Raw genomic sequence first — 22,445 nt, 5'->3', positions numbered from 1 at the left:
AATTGCATGAGCGCAGAGCAATGCTTTTTTTTGCAGGGGAGGCCATAGCTTTAAATCCAAGCAAACAAAGATACGTAGATTCAGAATTAATTTGGGTACAATGTAGTTGCTGCGAGTTTTTCTATTTATTTTTATTTGCAAAATGCAATCTCAAATGTTATTTCAGGCAGCAGCCTGATGGGGTAAAGACAATGGAATAATCAAACAAGTTGGACTCAAGTGTGTTCTCCAATTTAAATTTGATGCAAATATTTACGCAAACATGAAAAGACTGGGCGTGTCTGCGACTTAAATAAGATACCAATGCATAGGAAAACATTAATAAACTCCCCCCACATAAAATCTGGCAAATAATCGAATTTCAGATTAAGTCTGCCTTTGCTTCATGTCGAATTCATATAAGCTACCAAATATAATTTTGAAAAACTCATTTTTTTTCAGAGGAAACAAATTTTATTGAACACAGTTCAGGAGACACTGGAAAAACATAAAATTTTATATTCATTTTGGGTTTATTAAAATGCATCTCGTTGAATCAAATTTAATGTCCACGATATGTTTTCATGGGTAAATTTTGACGGAATGAGACTCAATTTTTGAAAAACGTAAGGAATGTTTACGATTAAGGTGAGATTCATTAATTTGTTATCAGCCAAACATTTTCGCACAGTAATTAGAACGCGTAAAATTAATATATCTCAAATCACTCACAAGATTACACCTAGCAACTATTGCTTAACATTAGGTACGTATTTCGAGCATGATATGTGGCACAATGTGGTGGAAATAGCACGCACGAGTTATCACCAGCACGCACGCAGCCTTTCCTCCCTTCCTCTTCCGAAAATAAAAAAAAGACCCCTTCTCCCAAAACGTTCAAAATTCCTACTATCTGACAATTATAATTTAAGTACAATTCAATACTTGACTAGATCTAAGGAATTTTAAAATAACACTATACGAATACCGCCGCCTAATAAAGAAAATAATCGTTTAGTCAATTAAAGTATGTGAAAAATAAAGAAGTCATTACATGATAAATAAAAGCAACTCATGCCCTTCCCCCTATCCCATAGAAAAATAACCTTTAGAGGGACGAACTTGATTGAATGTGACGCAATTTATAATGTTGTAGTGACAGCGAAACGCGTTCCACTGATATAAATTGTTGAAATATTGTACATTGTGTCATATAATGGGCATTTCGTATGCAACTACCCATGTGGAATCCTACCAACTAGGCGCGACAGAGATCACGAGCCTATTTCCCTGTGACGCCGCGACTGGGGCAGAACTTTCACGTATTGACGCCGCCGTCGCCGACGAATAATAGTTTGAATGAATGCTTTTGCGTTTGAAAAGGTGTACGAGGAGGGGGCATGTGCGACTCGACAGTTGCAGTGGACTGTTGAAGTCTGAAGCAACGTCAGCCGGTTGCCATAGAGATCGCCATCCTTTTCTTTCAAGCAAATCGGATCTACAACAGTTTCTGCGATTTTCGAGCCAAATTTCGGGTTCAATATTACCTGTAAGTGCAATAGGAGCACAGAAATAATTAATTTCATACCTAATGATAGCATTTAAGATAAATATAATGCTAATTATTCAGTTAGCGAGACAGGAAAAATGTTTAAACTCACACTCAATGCTTTAAAATAGGCCGAAAAGGTTTGTTTGGAAAAAATAAACAAATGACTAGCGATCTGTGACGTCACGGCTTTTCCAGTCCATGGGTACAAGCGTTTTGATGCATGGTGGACATTGAGCGGCCTCTACGAACGAAAGAAAAGTGGTCCAGAGCGCGCGCCATGGAGATTTTTCTCTCGACAAGAACATGCTCACGTGCCTGTAGTTATTCGTCATCCACCCTCTCGTGTCATATAGCGACCGCACGGCGTATCTCCTGCGTACCGTTGTTGCGAGACCTAGTTTCGAAAAAGCGCGAGCAAAATACACACATGGAGCGCCCATACCCTATTGTTGCGTGAGTGACCTTTAAATGAAAATCTTTGCTTAAAAGGAGTGACACGGTTTCTCAAAACTCGATATCCATTATACAAATTACGGTGCAAATTGGAATTTTCCGCGCAGCCAAGCGCACAGGCAAACACGCACTTGTAAATTAAACGATGATGTCGCAAAATGATTAAAACGATTCGAAAAGACATTATTTTGAATGATAATTGAATGTGGTGCCACGTATTGATTATAAATATTGACATTAAACTTTTCGACGTTAGTACTGAATGGTGCTCTTCAGAAAAAAGTATTGATTTGATATTCATTATATAAATTAAAATTGTACCAGAACTGTAAATGAGATGTTACAGAGTATAATAGGGAATGTTCTCCGCTCCATATCCACTGATAAAAACTGTTAATATTAAATCTTCTACCCCACTAATAAGAAAGACATTATTTATGGAAATTCAAGGTTTAAAACTTCAAAACTAAAAAAACTTCAAAAAGCCAATTGAAGATGCATATTTTTCAAAATTCCCACCTCCCAATTCATTAACTTCTAGAAAAGCCAATGTATATGATGATTCTACTCAAATTTCTATTGAATTCTACAACTAGTTTCGCCTCTTAGAGCATATTTAAGTGCGATTCTATCTTTGGCTTAATCTAAGGAATTTTACAATAACACTATAGGGAACACTAAATGATTAGTTGCTTTATTACGCTTCTGCCTAATAAAGCAACTAATCGTTTAGTCAATTGAAGTATGTGAAAAATAATGAAGTCATTACACGATAAATTAAGTATTATTACATGAAGTGGAGTCATATTTGGTAATTTGGCAAGGTCATACTTTATGTCCTCTCGTAAAATTTCAAGGAAAGCCTTTTCTCGAGAGATCCAGTTACTGGGGTTTAGGCAAGATATTGCTGGTCAAGGTAAGGAAATTTACGCGATGATAATTGATTTCAAAAAAACTTTCGATTCGGTTTCACAAATTGAATTGATAGAGAAAATAGATAGGCAACGGATAGACGCCATAATAAATAAAGTATGGGTTGGAGAATTTTTGAAAGGAAGATGACAGAGAGTAAGAGTAGGTGAAGGATAGTCCACAGAAAAAGTCGTAACATCGGAAGTTCCGCTAAGAAACGTATTGGGTCTGCTATTCTTAGTAATATTCATTAATGACACACGTGAGGGAGTTGACTCCAAAATACGCATTTTTGCGGATGATTGTATTGTATACCGAATGATCAAGAACAGTGTACCCTTCAAAATGACCTCGATAGATTGTCGTCAATGATTACGGTAAATAAATTGGTTTATAATCCGGAAAAATTCGAAATAAAATAACCTTTACGAGACAGAGCAACGAGGATAATGGGTCATATTTCTTGCGCTAGGGTATCTGGGATGGGCACCCTTAAAAATGAGAAATAATAAGGTTATGTAGGGTCTCAAAAGCCTTTCCAAAAGAGCGGGGTTGGAAAGAAATAGGTCTAAAGAAGGAATCGCCGTGCAACATAGAAAGGAACGCTCACAAATTCAAAATTTAGTTCAAGAAGCAGAAAACAAAAATTTTTAAGGGATTCTTTTTGCAAAGAGGAATAAAGGAGTAGAATAACCTACCTGAAGAAATATTTTAGATTCTCCCTACTTTAATTAATTTATTTTAATTCTTATGTTACCACATGTTAGGGGATAGTCTACCTGTAACAATATGAGTAAAATGTAAAATTTCACAGCAGTATTATATAAGTAATTTCTCACTAATACCGAATTACTGTGTACTTGACTTGGCGCATGATGTAGCAGAAAATCTCCTGAAGAATGAAGGGGGCATCCCCTAATTACGTGAGGCTTTTATTTTATTTTTTAAAATTTTATTCCCAAACCACCGAATACAGCTCATGTTTGGCCATTTTACATCGGGGTATTCAACAAATTTAATAATTAGACGCACACGAACAACCATGCCCTGGGCAGGGGAAACCTACCCAGGCGGGACTCGAACCCGCGACTCCTTGTTTGGCAGGCGAGGACGTTACCCCGCCGCCACCGAGGCCGGCAAAGGAGGGGGTGAGGGGTCAAGCCGAATCTCACCCAACCTCACGTGAGGGAGAGGGGGAATGGGTCCTGGCAAGTGTCACGTAATTTTTTTTCCATCAATAAACAGTGCCATATTGCGATCTTAGTAATTATAAATACTAGTCTTAACTAATCGTAAATAAAAATAATCAAACAATCAATTACGAATCCAACGCAATGAAGCGTATATTAATGTGTTTACACCGAAAACACGCATTTTTAACAATCTCACGAGTAATTAGAGGGAGGGGGGATGGAGTCGAACCAAATCTCACGATATCTCACCAAGAGGGGAGGGGGGGGGGGGGTCCGAAAAATCCAAAATCATCTCACTTAATTTATGGACGCCTCCGAAGATCCCGTCACATTCCAAGCAAATCTTCCACGTCACGATGGCTCGCTGATAGTAACGAACACTGACGGCACGTGGAGATGATACGTCACTATTATGTATTCCATTGTTGACATCCGGGTGGAAAAAAAACACTCGCTCCTATTCTAGCACATCCTCTGGCAACCGGAAACACGCTTACCTTTATTGGTCACCTTAACAATGTAACCCCAATCGGTAACACCTACAGCCATACTAGATGGTGTGAATATTGAAATCGAAGCTGGAGGACTTCACAGTTTAGGTACTTACAACCTCGAATATTAAACTCAATGTAAACTCATTTTCTCAATTTTATGAACCACTACTTATTATCTCAAAATATTCTTATTATATGTGATGTTTGAAAGTTCACAAAGCCGTATTGTTACTTAGGCGCCATTTTTTCGCTACAATTTCTTAACTGAAAACGATTTTAATAATTCATTCTGAATGTTTCGTTAAAATCTATGCGGAGATACAACTACAGACGTAAGTGATGTAGCATGTATGAAAAATATGTACTGTGAATCAGTGGCGTAACTAGGAATACACTTTGGGGGAATGAGGGGGCTCAGAGGAGCAACCTCCCTCCAGGCAACGGGTGTCTAGGAAAATTTTTGAAAAAGAGCATGTTTGGAAATGCATTTTACATCATTTTCACACTTAGATTTTAACTTTAAGCAGATGAAGTTATTATACATAAAATCTAGACGATAGTCTTAAATATTTTTTAATATATCTGTGAGGTTTTGGGGGGGGGGGGGTCTATCCCCTTATCCCCCCATAGTTACGCCACTGCGGTGAATCAACAACGTTTCCCTACTAATGCAGTGGCGCCAAAATCGCTTCAGTTGAAATTTCAGCTCGTAGTATATTATTCCCAAGTCTCGATGCAACGACTAAAATTTTAAACAGAAACGTTCGTGAATGTTTAACGAACGGCTTTTATTATCTGGTAAATATAATAACAAATGCGTATGTTTACTTTTAATTGAGTTATAGGTCACTTAGAGTGCCTTTTTTCTCTTTTCATTACAAATTATTTATTACTTACTAACGTTTAAAGCAGTGGATTCCAGTCATCGCGGTTAAGAGCGCATGACATTATTATTATTATTGGTAGGGTGGTAATATGTATTTGTTTTAACCAAGTTGAACCAGATGTTGTTATAAAAACACATATGAATAGAGGAACATGTAGACAAATTATGCAACAAAAACTTTCTCTAAACATAGAGAACATATAAAAATGAAAAGACTGTAAGCGCTCTTTCATTAAGATTATTATAAGCTGCGAGACAACGAGGGTCTCCGACGAGGGTCGCCTTGAACGGACTTCGTTTGGGACCCAGCCATTAAGCACATTCCTGTTGTCATCGGAAGAGTCGCTTAACAAATGATCTCTTTCGGTGACTCCAGGGTCGTGGGGCTGGTGGCGGCTAGGAGAGGCAGTTGGGGTTTGGCAGCGAAACAGTGTGTACGGCTTGGGCTGAATAAAGCAAGTTGCTATGTGTGAGAATTTGGACTTGTTCCCTGCTTTGTTTCCCCCGAACCCCTTTATCGTCGGCGAAGACGACTTACAAGACCCTTACAATTCAATATTACTTAAGCTTCTCCTGAATTATAGCACTAGAATTTCGATCTCGTTGAGTGTGAACTTGGAATCAAACACAGCAATAAAGGAGATCAACGAACGTCCACAAGCATACGTGGCGCCACCCAGTGTCGTAGCCAGGAATTTAGTTCGGCGGGGAAGGGAGGGTGACCAAAAAACCAGGGAGGGGGGAAGTTTTGGAAAACAAGTTAGCAAGTACAGATATTTTAAACTAAATACAATTACAACTTATAAGTTGGATACAAATTTATATTCATAAATGTCAAAGATAAAATATGACTTATGTTAGAGAGCTTTAAGGATTCATTATATTTAACAATTAAAATGAAATTTTAATATTTTCGACTCGCTAGAAGCACTATCAGATAGATAAAAATTAATTTGATATTCTAGAAATAAATACTGAATGTAAAATAACATTCTTGTGAAAGCCTATTATCGACATACCACGCTTTATATAAAGTATTAACGGAGCTACTGATCTGGAAATGGAAAAAATTGCGTTTTATTTTTAGAATAAGAGCCACTCCATCTCATTGCCCCATAATACGGAATGGTTTCACTACTACAGTCCCAGCTTGGAAATGTCGATCCTTAAAGCTGATCAAGGATCTTCCGCGGAAGGTCTACCAGCTATACAAGAAGTCAAGGGCGTACCCAGGATCATACTTAGGGGCGGGGGGGGCAAGCCATGGCCTAGGGGAGGGCAAGCCATTGTCTATAGGGGCAAGCCAAGTTGTGACATTTTAGCAAGGAAAAGGTGAATGAAACCAACATTTTTAGAAAATTATAACAGCGCTTTATTTGTTTATGAGATTATTTCCTAGAAAATAGTTTCATTTTAGTTACATATCTTATACTATTACATATCATTTTTCGTAGGTTTAAAGATTATTGAATACTTTCGTTTCAATTCAGTACCGATTTTGATTAAAGACTTTTGTGTTTTTTGCTTCTAGGGGGGGGTGGGCGCTGCCCCCTGCCCCTCGCTGGGTACGCCCATGCAAGAAGTTGATGTAACACTTAAACACCGTCAAGAAATTATCTTATATTTAGTAAAAAAAAAGAAAAAGAACTCCAAACATAGCATTACAGCACACATTTCTTCCACCGTTACAATTCCGAATCGGTAATTCCGATCCAAATATGATGAGGATCTTCCGTGGCGATTCCACAACACCGCTCGCTATAAACGTGAGGAATGAAGGGATCAAATACGTTAGCGACCATCTTAAGACTTTTCAGCATCGGAAAAAAGTTAATATTTCAAAAAAAAATCTTTAATAATTTTTTTCAACGTTTTGTTTTCTTTTATGACGAAGCAAAATAATTCTGCTCTTATATTTCGGGGGTAGGAGGATCCGGACCCCCTTGACCCACCCCACTCGCTACGCTACTGGCGCCACCCCATTTGAGGGGAAGCATTTTACCCATAATGCCTCGGTGACAGAGAGGATTGATACGTTGCAAAAGTCGCATGGCACGGACGCTTGCACACGCAAAACGGGGCGAACTCGTTCTTTCCACTTTCACTCGGCGCCTTAGGTAAGTACGATAAGTTTCGCATGCACGGCTCGTAACTCCCCCGCCTTTTCATTTCATTTCCCTCCGGAATGGCTTCGGGAGAGAGAAATTTATAAAGCCCTACAGAAGTTCTATAAAAAGGTGCCTGAAAATTCTTTCGTGGAACCCAGCAAACTTTTCACTCCCTCCTCCATCTTCTTTGAAATACATGGCCGTTTACTCAAAATCTGGATGTTTTCCCGAAAGTGAAAACCATTCGAGACGGCGCACCGACCTCAGGAAATTGAGCGGAGGAATAGGGGTAATTTTTTCGTGACGCATTCATTGTTCAAACCTTCATATCTTTTACTTATATTATTCTTCAGACTGCAACTATAATACTTGACGTTTTCAGTCTATTTTTTCTTCTGTGGCGAAAGCGTCGCGCACCCATTTTTAAAATAAATATGAGTAGCAACCGGATAAAAAATTTCATTCCGTCAAAAAAGCTGTCATCTGGCTTGTCATAAATCATTACAAAAGAAAAATTATATAAAATAAAGCCATGATGCCACAAGTTAATTGTACCAGCGTTACTAACATTTTAATGCAGCGAATGAATGCTAAACACGGCAATGAATTTGAAATACCCGCTTTTTAATTTCAACTCAAATAGCTAAGATTTACTTATATAAGTTTTCAAATATTGAAAAATGTTTGCCTTAGCTAATATACATCGCAACGGAGTACACATTTTCTTATTTCAATTAACGGATGCCACAAGTGAGAGATAAGAGAAAGAGACAACATATTGAAACAAGATTAAGAAAAATAGCAAAATGTGTTAGTTTTGAAAAGTGTTGCAACCCCTGTAAGACTGGGAAATTTTATTCAACAGAAGTACAGAGAGAACATTCTTTCGCGAATAACGTAATAAATATTTTACGATCTCCCCCATTGCGAATCACTTGGCTGTTTTTATTCTAAAGTTGGTCGTTTTCTCGAGGCGAGAACGAAGCGAGAAGGCTGGCACCTTCCGCGGAAATTAAAGTTGTCAACAGCTGGCGAGGCGTTGAATTCAGAAAAACGTTCCCTCCCTCATGAGCGCGAGGAACGTTAATAAGAGAAAAGAGAGAGAGAGAGAAGCGTATAAAACCTGTCGTTCCACTTAATGCAACTCGCGCGGCATGAATTGCGTCAAGGGGCCGAATGACCTTCAAATCACTGGTGGCGCCAATCGGGCATTGCATTGGGACCTTTCGAACACGGGAATCGAATCCAAACGATTTGTTTCGTCGTCGTTGTCGCACAGTGTCGTGTCGCCCCGTCTCGTTGCGCGGCGTCAAAAATAAAACACACTTGCGAGACCTTGCTCTACCATCTGGGAGCTGAATCTGACATAACTAACCGAATTTCTGCGAGAATGGAATGAAATTTTGACAAATCTTCGTCCGTGGCGAGAAAAAAATATTTAAAAATCAGGTTAGTGAATTAAGACCTGAAGGTACATGGTTCGCCTCACCAAAATCTGAGTGTTAAAAATAAACTCCCATGAAAATATTCATTTTTAAACCAATTTTAACAAAAAATGTACTATGACCAACATAACCTTTCTCCACTTTATTTTTGCGAGAAATTACAGAGATAGTCTTAATAACTTTACCTCTAGAAGTCCATTTTCAATTGATTTATAAATAATAAAATTAAATGAATCAGACTACTTAAAAATAATTATTTTGCTACTATCATGTAGTAGCCCCTTAAATTACAGTCATACTACCCCATCCCCCCCAAATTTTAAAGGGACGTTGCGCCATAAACCTCTTCTGAGGGAAAATTTCACCCATAATTCCCAGTTTGTCATTTGTGATACCACTTTGGAACACCAAGACCAGGGCACGATTTAATTTTAATTTCGTATAATGCATTTAAAGTATAATGAATCTGAATAATAAGTGCTAAAAGGCGCAGAAATATAAAAAATATAATTACGAAGCAAATGATAGTGTCATTTAAAACGACTCAAAGACCTCCATTACAATGTCATTACATTGGGTCTAAAACGCCGCTAGGATAAGCAGTGAATTAGCTAATTGTATTGAAGTAATGAAAAAACCTAATATTGAGTATCAAAATCTGGGCCTGAAATTAAAACGCATCAACTTGAAATTTGAAAATGATGTACTCCGTACGAAATTTTAATGAAGATGCTTTACTTCAGAAGTCTTAGATTTTCAAGAATGATATTTTCATTGTAATAAAATTAAAACACGACTAATTAAATTGATGTATCTCAAAAATACTCCGCGAGATAGTGTTTTATTTCAGTAAGAGGAATATGAGAGAAATTAAACAGATACCATGACATGAAAGAAATGAAAATCTCATCTTTGCTCTCATTTTTTGTGCTGTTTCATTTAAAGCATCTTGAAATCTTTACTGAGTTACGTTAACATAAAATCGAGAAAAATCGCAAGCCATCTCATTTTGCAGACAACTTCGAAGACGTCATCGAAGTTAAAATCCGTGAAATTATAGCGTCGATTAAGCTGGGGAAATTGATGTTAGACGATTTTTTCCATGTCCCTTGGGTTATGCTAAATTAATGCTCGACCTCAATGCCACGAACTATGAGATTTTAATCAATCTAAAAACCCAGATGGGATTTGAGATTATTCTTGAGGAGGAATTAACGCTATAGAATAAAATAAAATAACTTTGTATTATTCCACACTTTATTTTAAATAGCACGACCCGGGTTTCAGCATTTAGACCTGATGATAGCATGATGCTGAAACCCGGGTCGTCCTATTTAAAATAAAGTATGGAATAAAACAAAGTTATTTTATTTCATTCTATAATGAAGCAGTTCCACAAAATAACGCCTGATACCGTGTATTATAGAAATTAACGCCATTATATTATATACCATTTTATAACTCTACTAGCCCTTTGAGCCGAATCCACATGATATTACTTTAAAACACCAATTAAAATATTTGAGAAAACATTATAACTATTTTATTCAAACTGTATCTCAAAAAATGTTTTGTCAATCTATCAAACGAACAGTTTTTGTGTAAAAAATCGACTTCTGAGAAAATTCTTAGCAAATTTACGACAAAAGAAAAAGGTTTGAATGTAGTTGCCCCGCCGAATGTAAAAATAAAAAATCGAGAAAAAGAGCAAACAATTTCATTTCGCAGAAAACCTTGAAGACGTCATAAAAGTTGAATCCATTAAATTACAACGTAGATTAAGCTGTGGAAATTGATGTTAAACAATTTTTTCCATGCCCCTAAGGTTATACTAAATTAATACTCGACCTCAACGCCACGAACTTTGAGATTTTAATCTATCCAAAACCCAGATGGGATTTGAGGACATTCTTGAAGGGAAAAGGAAGCCTTAATCTGGAAGATTTCCAAGAGGTCAAGATCTTATTGATCCAATGTCTCCAACGAATTCAGTCTTCATAAACCTACACCAACTTGACTCGTGTTAGTCTAATACAGTGATGGAGCGTATCCCAATGCAACGAGGTCAAAATTATTTTAAAAGTTAAAATGATAAAATATTCTGGAGTCATAAATTACTGAGATGGCTGTCCTTAGGTAACGATATCTATATTTCAGATTCATTTTCTTTTTGCCTGCTGAGTCCCTACGAGTATTACTATAATTTTCGAAGGAAAAGACCGTGGTTACTCTTCTCTAAAGCTTTAGAAAATTTATAAAATTACCTTCTCTGCCTTTTTAATACCAATATCACTCTAACTACTCCGAAGGACTCAGAAATATATAGTATAAGTGAAACAAACTACAAGAGTACTGCTGTAATGTAATCACCTCCGGTACACGTGGTTCTTAAGTCATATATTAGCCATTGGAGCCGAATCGAAATCATGTTTACTCAAAACACAGTTTAAAATATAAAAAAATAAATAATTTTCTTTAAATTGTATCACAAAAAACAAGTTCAGTCAATCCATCAAATAAAAATATTTGGCGCACAGAATCGGATTCAGAGAAAATCCTTGGCAATTTAACAATAAATAAAAGGGTTGAATGTAGTACCACGCGGAATGAAAAAAAGCAATAAGTTGACATAACTTGAATGACAGAATCATCAACTTTGATTGAGGTTAGTAATTGAGGGCACGTTGTGATCGAAGGAGCTTATTTTGGAAAGGAAAACGACGTCATTTTGCGGTCTGCATTGATTGCTTTGCCACCGCTCGAATAAATCTCTGGGAGTTACGGCCAATCAATGGACCGGAATAAGAGATTCCACGGGCGCTGGAGGAAGGTGACCCATTGTATTACACAACACACAGCGATCAACCCAAAGCGTATGATTAATTACCCACGTTACTGACATTAAAAGCTTGATGTCACTGATAACCTTGGGTCGAGTGATCTAAAGCTTCTGCGCGATTAACACTTTTATTAGCATATTAGTAGCCATCCATCTCTCCGAGATTCTCGTTTTATTGACATTTTTCTTAAACGAAAAGTCAAGAGTACAAGCCCTATAGAATCATTACTGCTGTGGACTACCGAAAATGAAATTATTAAGAACAAAGGATAAGATCGGAGTTTTCGAGTGATGAATGTCATTACGGTTAGTTTGATTGCCATAAAGACGGTTTGTGTGCGGAAAACATTCCCGGGTATTTCACCGGTTAAGGTTCTCCATGTCTCCCACATGTTCCCACGGAGACATTGAGAACCCGAGAAACTTTTCTGCGCCTGATAAGCCGGAAAAACCTAAGATCATACAAGGGTTATGTGTCAACTAGCCAGTGTTATTAATATTCCCCGTTCTGTAAGAATAATGACTGTAATAAATGTTATAACTATCGCGAGCTCTCCGAGCAACGTGAATTCATTAAACACAACTCAAAGGCTATTTAATGGCAGACGAATTATAAATATTACCTAAGACAACATACTTCGAATATTTTTTAATAGAGTTGAATGAAGTTGAATAGTGTTGGAACGAAGAAATCAGGCGGAAATGATCAAGAATTGAAAATATTTCAAAGCTGCATAAAAAAAACAGCACATTTCAATATGCCTATATCAACATTTGCTGTATTTTTGGTGCACTTTTTTCGATATATATTATAACATTTCTATAATATAATATCTATTGAAAACTTTCAATGTATATGAACGGTTGATTTATGCCTCTTCTACACAATCATATTTATTGCACCCATAATGTAATGTTCGTTCTGTCCAAAAATTGATACAGCCAGTTATAATATGAGTCAGTAATAGTAAAAACAAGGGCACCCGCTATAGTACTTACGGAGTTGAAGGAAAATTATCTTTGCAACTGAAGTCAAAACAAGTTTCCAATCCAACTATAGTGGCGTTGTAGTCCAAAGTGTAAATTTAAAAATATATTCTAAGAGCTCGCTCAAAGTTGTAGGTATAGCCAAAACAATTCCATATTGTGTTGAAATTTTAAGTGGAACATTATATATTTTATTTAAAAAAGAGTATTCATGGAACCAAAATAGGTAATTTGTTTTTAACTGCATAGTCATGGCGGAACCTCGTCGATCAGCATGTAGCGCATACATTTAGGACTATAATTACTCGTGTGCGAGAGCACGTATGTACATTTTATATTGGCCATTACAGTAGCGAGACGACAATTTTCGCCGAAATGGCGAGTTTGGGGAAACTTCACGAATTTCCATTCTCACCGGAATGGAGAACTCCGTTGGGTTGAGATGAGCGGCGGTAGTAAAAATTAAAACTTCGCGACGACGCCATTCATCACGGGGGGAAGCCACGGCGCGCGGGACATTATGCACGCGGTAAGCGCGAGATGAGGAACGCCGCGAAAACCTACGGCACGCGGCTTCCGCCGGGGAGAGGCAAGGTCTGGCTATTTTTGGGACGTCATTATGCGCGCCGAGGAATTTGCGTACCAATGAGACCGGTGCGGACAAATTAATTCCATCCCATTCTCTCCCACCGCCATCGGCACACGCACACTTTGAGATTCGCTCCCTTCCATGGATTCCATGAACGCTTTGAATAAAAGTCAGGATAAGATCAAAGAAAGACTTCATTCAAAACATTGGAACACACGACCAAAAATGCTCATTAGCCTATGAATGATGTCGAATTTGAATGTCAAAATATGGAGAGTGATTTAATTCTAAAAGGATGATAAAATTAAAGAAAGGCACAAGTATGATAGTTTCTGAGTTACTGGCAAATTAGAGCTGTAATTTAAGGGAACATAATAAAATTCGTACTCCTCGTTAAACTGTTTAAAAATTTTAAGATATCATAGGCACAAAAACAATTTTGGAACTTTAGGTTATCCCAGAAGATATTACCTGTTGGTAGGATCACTTTCAGATATACAATCGAATACTGTGCATACTGTTGCGTAGCAAAAAATGTTTTTCAGATGCACTTTTGGTACAAAAGAATATACAATAAAGACTCAATAAGGAAAATTGGATATAATTAAAATCAAATTAATAAAATTAAAAAAGTAATATGCCTTTTAAATATTTCTATAAGATATACCCTATCATATTTTTCTTTGAAAATAGCAAGAGCTTCACATGCTTCAGGAAGGTATATATATTGTTACTATGCTGTTATAAATGCACTCTGATGTCAAAATTGCGCAAGTGTCGACTCAAATAGTTGCAACTACTGGTAACTTGTAAATAAAATGCATTGTACTGCCCACATTCTGCATAATTAACATAATAAGAGTAAACTAGACTGCGGGTAAAAATGCACATAATAGATAGATCCGGCCTCGAAGTAATTCCAGCGGGAATATAATATTCTGGCATGCCAGATTACTATTTTTAGAGAGACAACATAATCAATCATGTAAGTGGAGAGAAAGTATACTTGGCGTGAGTAAATTACGCCAAGGTTGACTTATAGATATCGCTGCAAACATAGTTGGTAGTAATTTAAATTTTTAAATGGCATTCTTTATCAATCAATTCGATGTCATTTTAATTTTTATAGTCGAAGGAATTACATTAAGAAAGCGCAGATTTTTTACAAAAGCAAACGAAAACTTTAAATACAGACATTATTTGTACCGACATATATTAAATAACGGGTCCTGCTTATGAGGAAACACCGCTTCCACTCGACCAGTCTCATTCGGCGTATTCCTTGTATAACAGTAACGTTATCTCTTTGATATTTAAAGAGCATGTAGAATACATTGTAGAGTGCACCCTGGCTAACATTTATCGTCATTTGAAGTAAAAATTTCACCTTGGCGAAATAACTGAGATTAAATTTTCATGCTTGAGAGACGGGAAAATGCTAACCAGGGTTCACTCTGCATGCCCTTAAAATTTCAAGACGATAGATTCACTTTAAAGCTTATAATTCTCCTTGATAATAGAAATTACCATCAGTTAAATAGGGAGGAAGAATCCCGAAACATTCTCTCGGGACACGCTAACCCCATTGAATTTTCCTTCCCTGCAGTTCCGATCGACAACGTATACTGTACTGTAATACAAGTACATGCATGGAAATAAGAGCGATGTCCGGCAGCATGACCCATCTAGCGGAAAAATTACATTAATTCAAATCATTATTCTACCTTTTGATTCATGTATTAGTGGAATTATCGCTAGAATTGAAGCCAAAACACTACAGTGGAATGAAGGCACGCCGTATTAAAAGCGGAGAAGATGCAAATAGCATAAGTTTTAGTAGGTATTTATCACTCGCTTTGCCCCAAACCCCAACGAAGGATCTAAAAAAAATGATTCTAAATTTTAAAAGACCCTTAAAAATTCACATGCCCAAATGTTTTGGAGATATTGAACCTAAAGTTCTTTTATAGGGGAATATATCGCGAAAACGGCGTGAGACGAAAAGTGATTGTTGAGAAGTCAATTTCCTCATCTCTGTCGAAGACAAAGACCACTTGACGCCTAAGCAATGATACCATAAAAGACGGTGCTGGAATAGAGAACTTGTGCAATTAGGTGTATTTAAATTATGAACAGTTAAATTATTAACCTCACGCAGTCTTTATTGCTGCAAATAAACCGAGTGGAATCTATTTTGAATACACGTTCCCATTATATTTTTATAAAATGAGTTCATATTTTATACCGAGACTCTAAATAGCTCCTAAAACAGAGTTGAAAGCCTATGTTAAACAATTTATTCCACCTAAAGCAGTTACGAAGGACCTCCATGAAATTGTCAACCAAGTAGGCAGGTGGAATCTCAGGCCTCTCGGCCACAGGCGTTCACCTTCACCGTGGACGATTTTAGCGTCCCTGAAGTCCTTCCCAACTACCTAGTGGACTACACTACAGGTACAGGCACACACCTAAGAGAAAGAGGGACCCGGCCACAAAGCAATTCCGGAGGGGATACTACGGAGCCCTGAGGTCTCAGGATGCCACGATATTATGGAGAAGGGGCAACGGAGGAGAGTAGGATGACGTGGGGAAAAAATACGAAGGCACAAGGGACCCATCATAGGGGAGGCAGAGAAGTGGGAGGGGATGAGGAGAGTACCCTAGGGAACAGACAGGGGGAAGGGGGCTTCTCTTACCTTGGGGCAGGAATTTTTAATAAAATCGTCGCCCGGTAGACTTCCCGAGGAACAATGGAACGCCTCACTCCACCCTTAAGCGTGGCTAGAAATTCTCCACGCCCCGCCGTACAGTGAGCCTCGGGGGGGTGTGAGTGTGCTTAAAGGTGAGCTAAGCTGGCTCGTCTCTCCTCACCAAACAGGTTCATTCATCGCATTATATCCAGGTAAGCCCTGCACGGAGAGAAAGGATTTGATACTCGTGAGAGGAAGGACTGAGCAGATTTACTCGATACAGAGGAGGATCTGATCACTTCACTGAGGTTTACACTGGCAATTTTATGCGCGAGTTACTTTCACGTGAACTCGCACAAAATTGAGTTGATAGAGAGCAAAAGAAGTAATATCTACAAGAAAGACAACTTTGCGCCATGAAACATTCGTTCGATACACAGAGAGTAACATCAGCTCAGTAGGTTTTACACTAGCAATTTTGTGCTCAATTCACATTCGCGCGAACTCGCAAAAGGTTGAATTGGTAGAGAGAAAAAGAAGTAATATTAGTGAGAATAAAGAGCTTTGCGTCTGGAAAAATGTGGTAGATAGGTACACAGAGAGAATCATCATCTCAGTAGACTCAACTTTGATAATTTTTTTACAAGTTACTCATGCAAGAATTTCCGATAGATTTTAACTTTAGAAAATATTAAAGAAATAATATTTCATGTAAAACTAATTAGCGTATGTGAAAATTCTTTCAATATACATATATGGAAAGAATTCTACTGAATGAGCGCATGGAAAGTATTGCGCAGGCTAATTTCGCAAAAAACTAGAGAAAAGAGTTGAGAGAGAGAAGGAGATGACTTTAGAGGGGTAAGAAATATTTCGGAGAAAAGAATCAATGATCAGGGTAAATTAGTTCAATACAGATACAAATGCATCAATTCAGTTGGATTTACACAGACGAATTCTCCAGCAAGAAAAGAGGAAAGAATCAAACACCACAGGAACTTTGTTCAATAAATGGAGGATAGCATCACACAAACTTAATACAATCGGGGAACTAAACAAAAACAGTTCCCAGTTCATGATAAAAAATTATTTTCTCTTATAATTCAATTAAAATTTTATTTCCTTCGTGTGCTCAAATTAGCAACTTTTCCTAATAATTTATACCATGATCTGCCGAATAACGCTCTTGGATCGAAAACGGGAGAAAAAAGTAACCGTTCCATCACAGACACAATGCTAAATAAATTTGTTTTTCACCATGAGTTATTCATAACGAGCCGTGCTACTGCAACGCGTCAGAATGGTCGCGAGAAAAAAAAAAACCTCCATATTCTTTGCAGAATGTAAAAAAGCTCTGATTAAAATTGCAAATCCACATACCGTTATATCACAATAATTAGCATCCGCGAAAAATTTTAATTACCCGTCATTTTGGTAGTATGATACGTTTATTTCGACCTTATGTCGCCCCTGATGAATAAACATCAGGATAATTTAAATATGTTTTGAATGCTCATTATAAAAGACAGGGGAATTCATGCCTCTTTGTTTCTGAACATGGCCAAAATTTATTTCCTCATAAACTAAATGTAATACATGCCACTGAATGACTAGTATAACACCGCAAGCGCCTTATGAAAAAAATGTTTCGCTCCATTTTTCCAATATATAATAAGCTACTTATGCATAATAAATTACAAAATAAGCTAGGTTAAAAGGTACTAGTTACGGCAGTAAAGGTGTTCATTTTTTCTCAGCACAAAATATCTTGAAATTTAGCTGAACATAATTATTGTACCCAGTGGCGTAACTAGGAATATGCTTTAGGGGGATGAGGTGGTCTGAGGAGACTCCCCCAGGCAACGGGTAGTCCAGGAAAAATCTTGAAAGATAACATGCCTGGAAATGCATTTCACATCATTTTGGCCATCAAAATTTAACTTTAAGCAGATGCATTACAAATCAAATCTAGACAATAGTTTGAATATTTTTTTCATTTTTCTGAGGCTTTGGGGTGAGGGATTTATCCCCTATTCCCCCCTTACGCCAATGATTGTATCTTAATACTATAAAACCCACTTCCGACTACTCACGAAGTCACGGCAAAATGTCATGGAATCAATCCCATCTAAAATCGTCTAAAACCCTATGAAACATTGTCAATACTCTAAATTTTCTATCAATGAAGGTTTTGCCAATTGTCTCTACCCCTCTACTAATGTGGGCGTTTAGTGTGAACGAGACAAGATAGGAAAACATGCATAGAATCGACTCCCTTTAACTTCGTCTGAAACCCTTGAAAAAATTGTCAACATACATAATTTTATATCCACTACAACTTTACCAACTGCCTCTATGCCATTTGGGGGTCAAGAACACATGATACGTTGATAAACCAATTGTTTACCCATATATACATACTACAAAACTTAATTCTTGTTATACAACCAGTGTAAAAAACTTTCAATTTATTCATCATTTAGTAAGTGGCCATTTTCTCTGCCACATGACAGCGTTTCTTTTCGAGCCACGGCTGGAAATAGGGAATAACGAGGAGAGAGAAAAGTAAAACGGTAATCGTTATGACGGAAGCTCTAATACGTTATTATTTCACCAGTTCAAATTTCATTGCTTACACGCTTCTCGTGTGGGTTTAATATTCATTAAGCTTCCGAACGAGGTCCTCCGGAGACCCCGTTCCGGTGTGAGATGATACAGAATCTCTCAGGAGCACTGCAAATAGCGAACCGGGCCAAAAAACGACCTTAATCTCCCTCTGACTAAAATTATGGCGCATAATTTTTTTTCCAGCGATTGATCGCTCCTTCGTAAATCTTAAGAGATACGTGGTAGCCTCTAGTGGTTAGAGCGCTTGGCTGCTGGAAGGGTTCTCGGTTCAAATCTCGTCTGAATCTTTCCGACACCACAAAACGTTAGCCTCAAAAGGCGAGGTGGCACAGAGGAAAGAACTAGCAGCCCTACCCTGAAAGTGTGAAATTCAAACGCCTGTGGATAAGTCTGTTGCGTGCTTTGCCCTTAAAATAAGCAAACTAACCTCCGGGTTACATCATTGATTGAGTCATGTCTAAACAAACAATGCAAAACAGGTGGGATGCTTAATGTTGGGGAATATGAAGAAAAGGCGCAAATTAGGACCGGGTAAAAATCCAGCATATGACAAATGGAAAAATACTATCCCCGCACTCATATAACAAAGAAGTTTTTATTCCTTCCCGCCAACAGCTGTAATTCAGGGTAATTCAGTTACCCCACCAATAAAAATTACAATTTTCAAAAACAATTTGAATGTTTAAATTCGTCGCCTAAATAACGACAAAATGGTTGAACTCAAATACGAAAAATATCAAAAGGACAAAATAAAAAATAGAAAAATGTACGAAATTAGCATAATTTAGGGTAACTGAGGTACCGCGCATAGTCACGGAAGGTATACGTATCAATACCTGTCTACCTTATCCTATGAACCAATCCAAATGCAAGCAAATAAAAAGGATTGCCTATAGGAACTCGAGGAATTCGATGCTATCATTGGCAAGGGAAAAAAAGGAAGTAGAAAATTTCAGTCCCGTCTCGGAGCGGAAATCGGCCGGAAACCGAGAAATATTTGCTTTTAGGAAGGAATGTTCCACAGTACCCTCCTCAAATGCGGACGTGAGCTCTTCGCTCAATCTATTTCCGCTGAGATTTACGACCTTGGCCGCGACGGCGTCAACGACGAAGATCCCGTCAACGACCGAGACACAGCGAGGCTGCTGATTGCTGAATCCCAACGGCGGCGGTGGAAGAGGATTCTTTGTCGCCTTAAGGGAAGCGACTCTCCACGCCCCTTCATTAGCGACAACGTTACGCCTATTTCTTCCCTATTTCTCTCGGAGGCTACGGTACTACACCGGAAAAGTTGCCAACCAACATCAATCTTTTATATTATTTCTACTGTATAGATACCTTTTTCTCAACTTATACGCAACCAAACTCTACAAATGAGGTACCAAAATGTACAGAATTTATCAGAGAACATGCGACGGCATATCTTAATTCCTAAATATTGCTATTGTTTCCTAAAATTGGTTTTTAAATAATTTAACAAAAAAACAAAAAAAACAAAACAAAACGGTAAATATTCCTGACGTTAACGGCGCACAAACTGATACATTTGTTCATTTGCAACAATATTCCTCATTCTTTAAATAACTTTTATCAAAATGCGGCTGATTCCACATTAGGCCGGCCCTTATTTTTCAGATTTGCGAAAAGTTATGTTTTCCTGGTCTCAAAATGATCCAAATGATGTTCATATTCACGTGTTTAAATTTGGTTACTTTGAAATAACGGCAACCCGTGCCCCAAGGGCCCTAAGTACTAAGGACCCTCAGTTGAGTTTTTTGGGGCCGAAAAAGCACTATTTCTATGTAAAACGTAAAAGTAAAGCCCTTTAGGGCCGATTTTCTGTTTGTTTTAACCTATCTCTAAGCGTTTAGGAGATATCGCCCGTCGTAATGCAATCTCCCCCCCAGGGCGCCACCCCGCACCGCGGCATCGCTGAGGTATGTCCCGCACCACTTACTAGAGACTTCCCCTCAACCCCCTCCCCTCCCTCGGCAAAGACTTTGCTCCTGATGTCAAGATCTAGCCTCTGAAGAAATGTGCTTACCTTAGAAAGAATTTAATTGCCATAACAATACTTCCAATCCAAGAGATCAATTAATTTTCACTCTGTCCATGAATTTCGGTACATTAACCAAAATAAAATAGATTTTCATTGTATTTCTAATTTTTCACTGACATCCTATATTTGGCAATGAAAGTGCCTTTCCGCACGTAAGGGTTGTATTGCGATGAAAAGTCACACTTATTGTTAGTAATAAATTTTGAAAGCTCTCTTCCTTCAACGTGACTGCCCAAAAATCTTGAATTAGTTTCACTCCTCTCGCTGCACAATCATTTCCCACTTGATGACCCCGAATAATTTGCAAATCGTTCTTGTATGTTCATCCCATTCTCGTATGTTCACATCAAAGAATGCAATGCATATTTACAATGCATTAAATAGCTTTCTCGAATTAGTGGTGACAAAATTTGGTATAGATACCTTAGTCATGTCTTTACGTTTATATAATGCCTTCTTCGGTGGATCATATTTTCCTACACAAGACCACATACGGCGTATCACGTTTTTTTTCACACCTAGAAATGGATCCGTCAAAGAAGGACAGGTCTACCAACTCCTCACTTATGTACCACAAGTAGTTTGAAAACCTCTTTTGTGCTGCTTTCGCTATGTCTAGGTTAACACTTTCGTAATTAACAAGTCTTTGTAGGAACTACGGGTCTCTGATGGGAGCTAATGCAACAAAAGGAGCGGAGAACCACATCTTTTTATTTCTTCTTGAATATATTGAAATCTATTCCACCAATAACTGCATTTTGTTCTCCTCTTTATTTGCGTAAGAACTTTATTTCTTCAGCCCAAGCACATTTATCCGAGAGATTAACTGCACTTTCCTCCTCGCGCGTCAAAAATTCAATGGTACCGCTCCTTGTAATGTCAAGCAAATCATCAAGTTTTGTAACGAAAGATTTTCTTCTCTTCATATCCACCGTAGCTCGCGTTCTCTTTATACCGTTGCACGTTCATCCATTCTTTGCGTCATTTTTCTAACTTTTCAATCGCCTTATTTTCCGTAAAAACAGGAATTCTAGTTTTATACTATGGATGAGACGCATTTCTCACGGTTTTTCTCGCACTAAGTCTTACAAATTTCGAACCCATTAGGAGATAGAGAAAACACACAGTACTTCTCTCACTGTCGGTAAATTTGAGCTGAGTATTTCTTCACTTTCTGTTCCAACCAGTTCAATGCCTGGATTTAGTCTTGATTACATGCCTTTCCTTGTTGGTCTATTCTTAAAATGAACGTCACGTTCATGATAAAGTATTTATTTCACCACTTTTCTCCTTACATCCTAAAAAACTTAGCTCTTCCTATCCTTTGCACACTATACACAAGAACTATCTCTATCTATCCACAGTGATCTACATCCGTGAACTTACTACCTCCTTTCTTCTCCTTGAATATTTCTATCTACTGTTGGAGCCCTGGAAGCCCTGCTCAATCCCTCATTCCTTTATTATTCATAGACACATTTCTATCACATGCTTATAATATTTTGTACATAAAAAGCACTTTGGAACAAAGCCTGCTGGAATGGTTCGCGGCAAAAAATCAAGGTTTAAGGGGTCAGTACTCAATACATAGGACGGCGTTGAAGGGTTAAAATTGACATTATAGGATTTAA

At 37.8% G+C, this 22,445-nt stretch overlaps 1 protein-coding gene across 1 annotated transcript in view; it reads right to left on the bottom strand.

Annotated features, from left to right (window-relative positions):
- LOC124154261 (protein PRRC2A) overlaps positions 1 to 22,445 on the bottom strand; it is a 309,532-nt gene that overhangs the window by 152,799 nt on the left and 134,288 nt on the right. The window contains exon 3 of the mRNA XM_046527869.1: positions 16,134 to 16,346. The gene's annotated coding sequence lies outside the window, so the exon portion shown is untranslated. The remainder of the gene's footprint in view (positions 1 to 16,133; positions 16,347 to 22,445) is intronic.

Source organism: Ischnura elegans, chromosome 2 (assembly GCF_921293095.1).
Source record: "Ischnura elegans chromosome 2, ioIscEleg1.1, whole genome shotgun sequence".
Lineage (NCBI taxonomy): Eukaryota > Metazoa > Arthropoda > Insecta > Odonata > Coenagrionidae > Ischnura > Ischnura elegans.
Note: the sequence above shows the minus strand (reverse complement) of the source record. Positions and strands in the feature narration are given on the sequence as shown.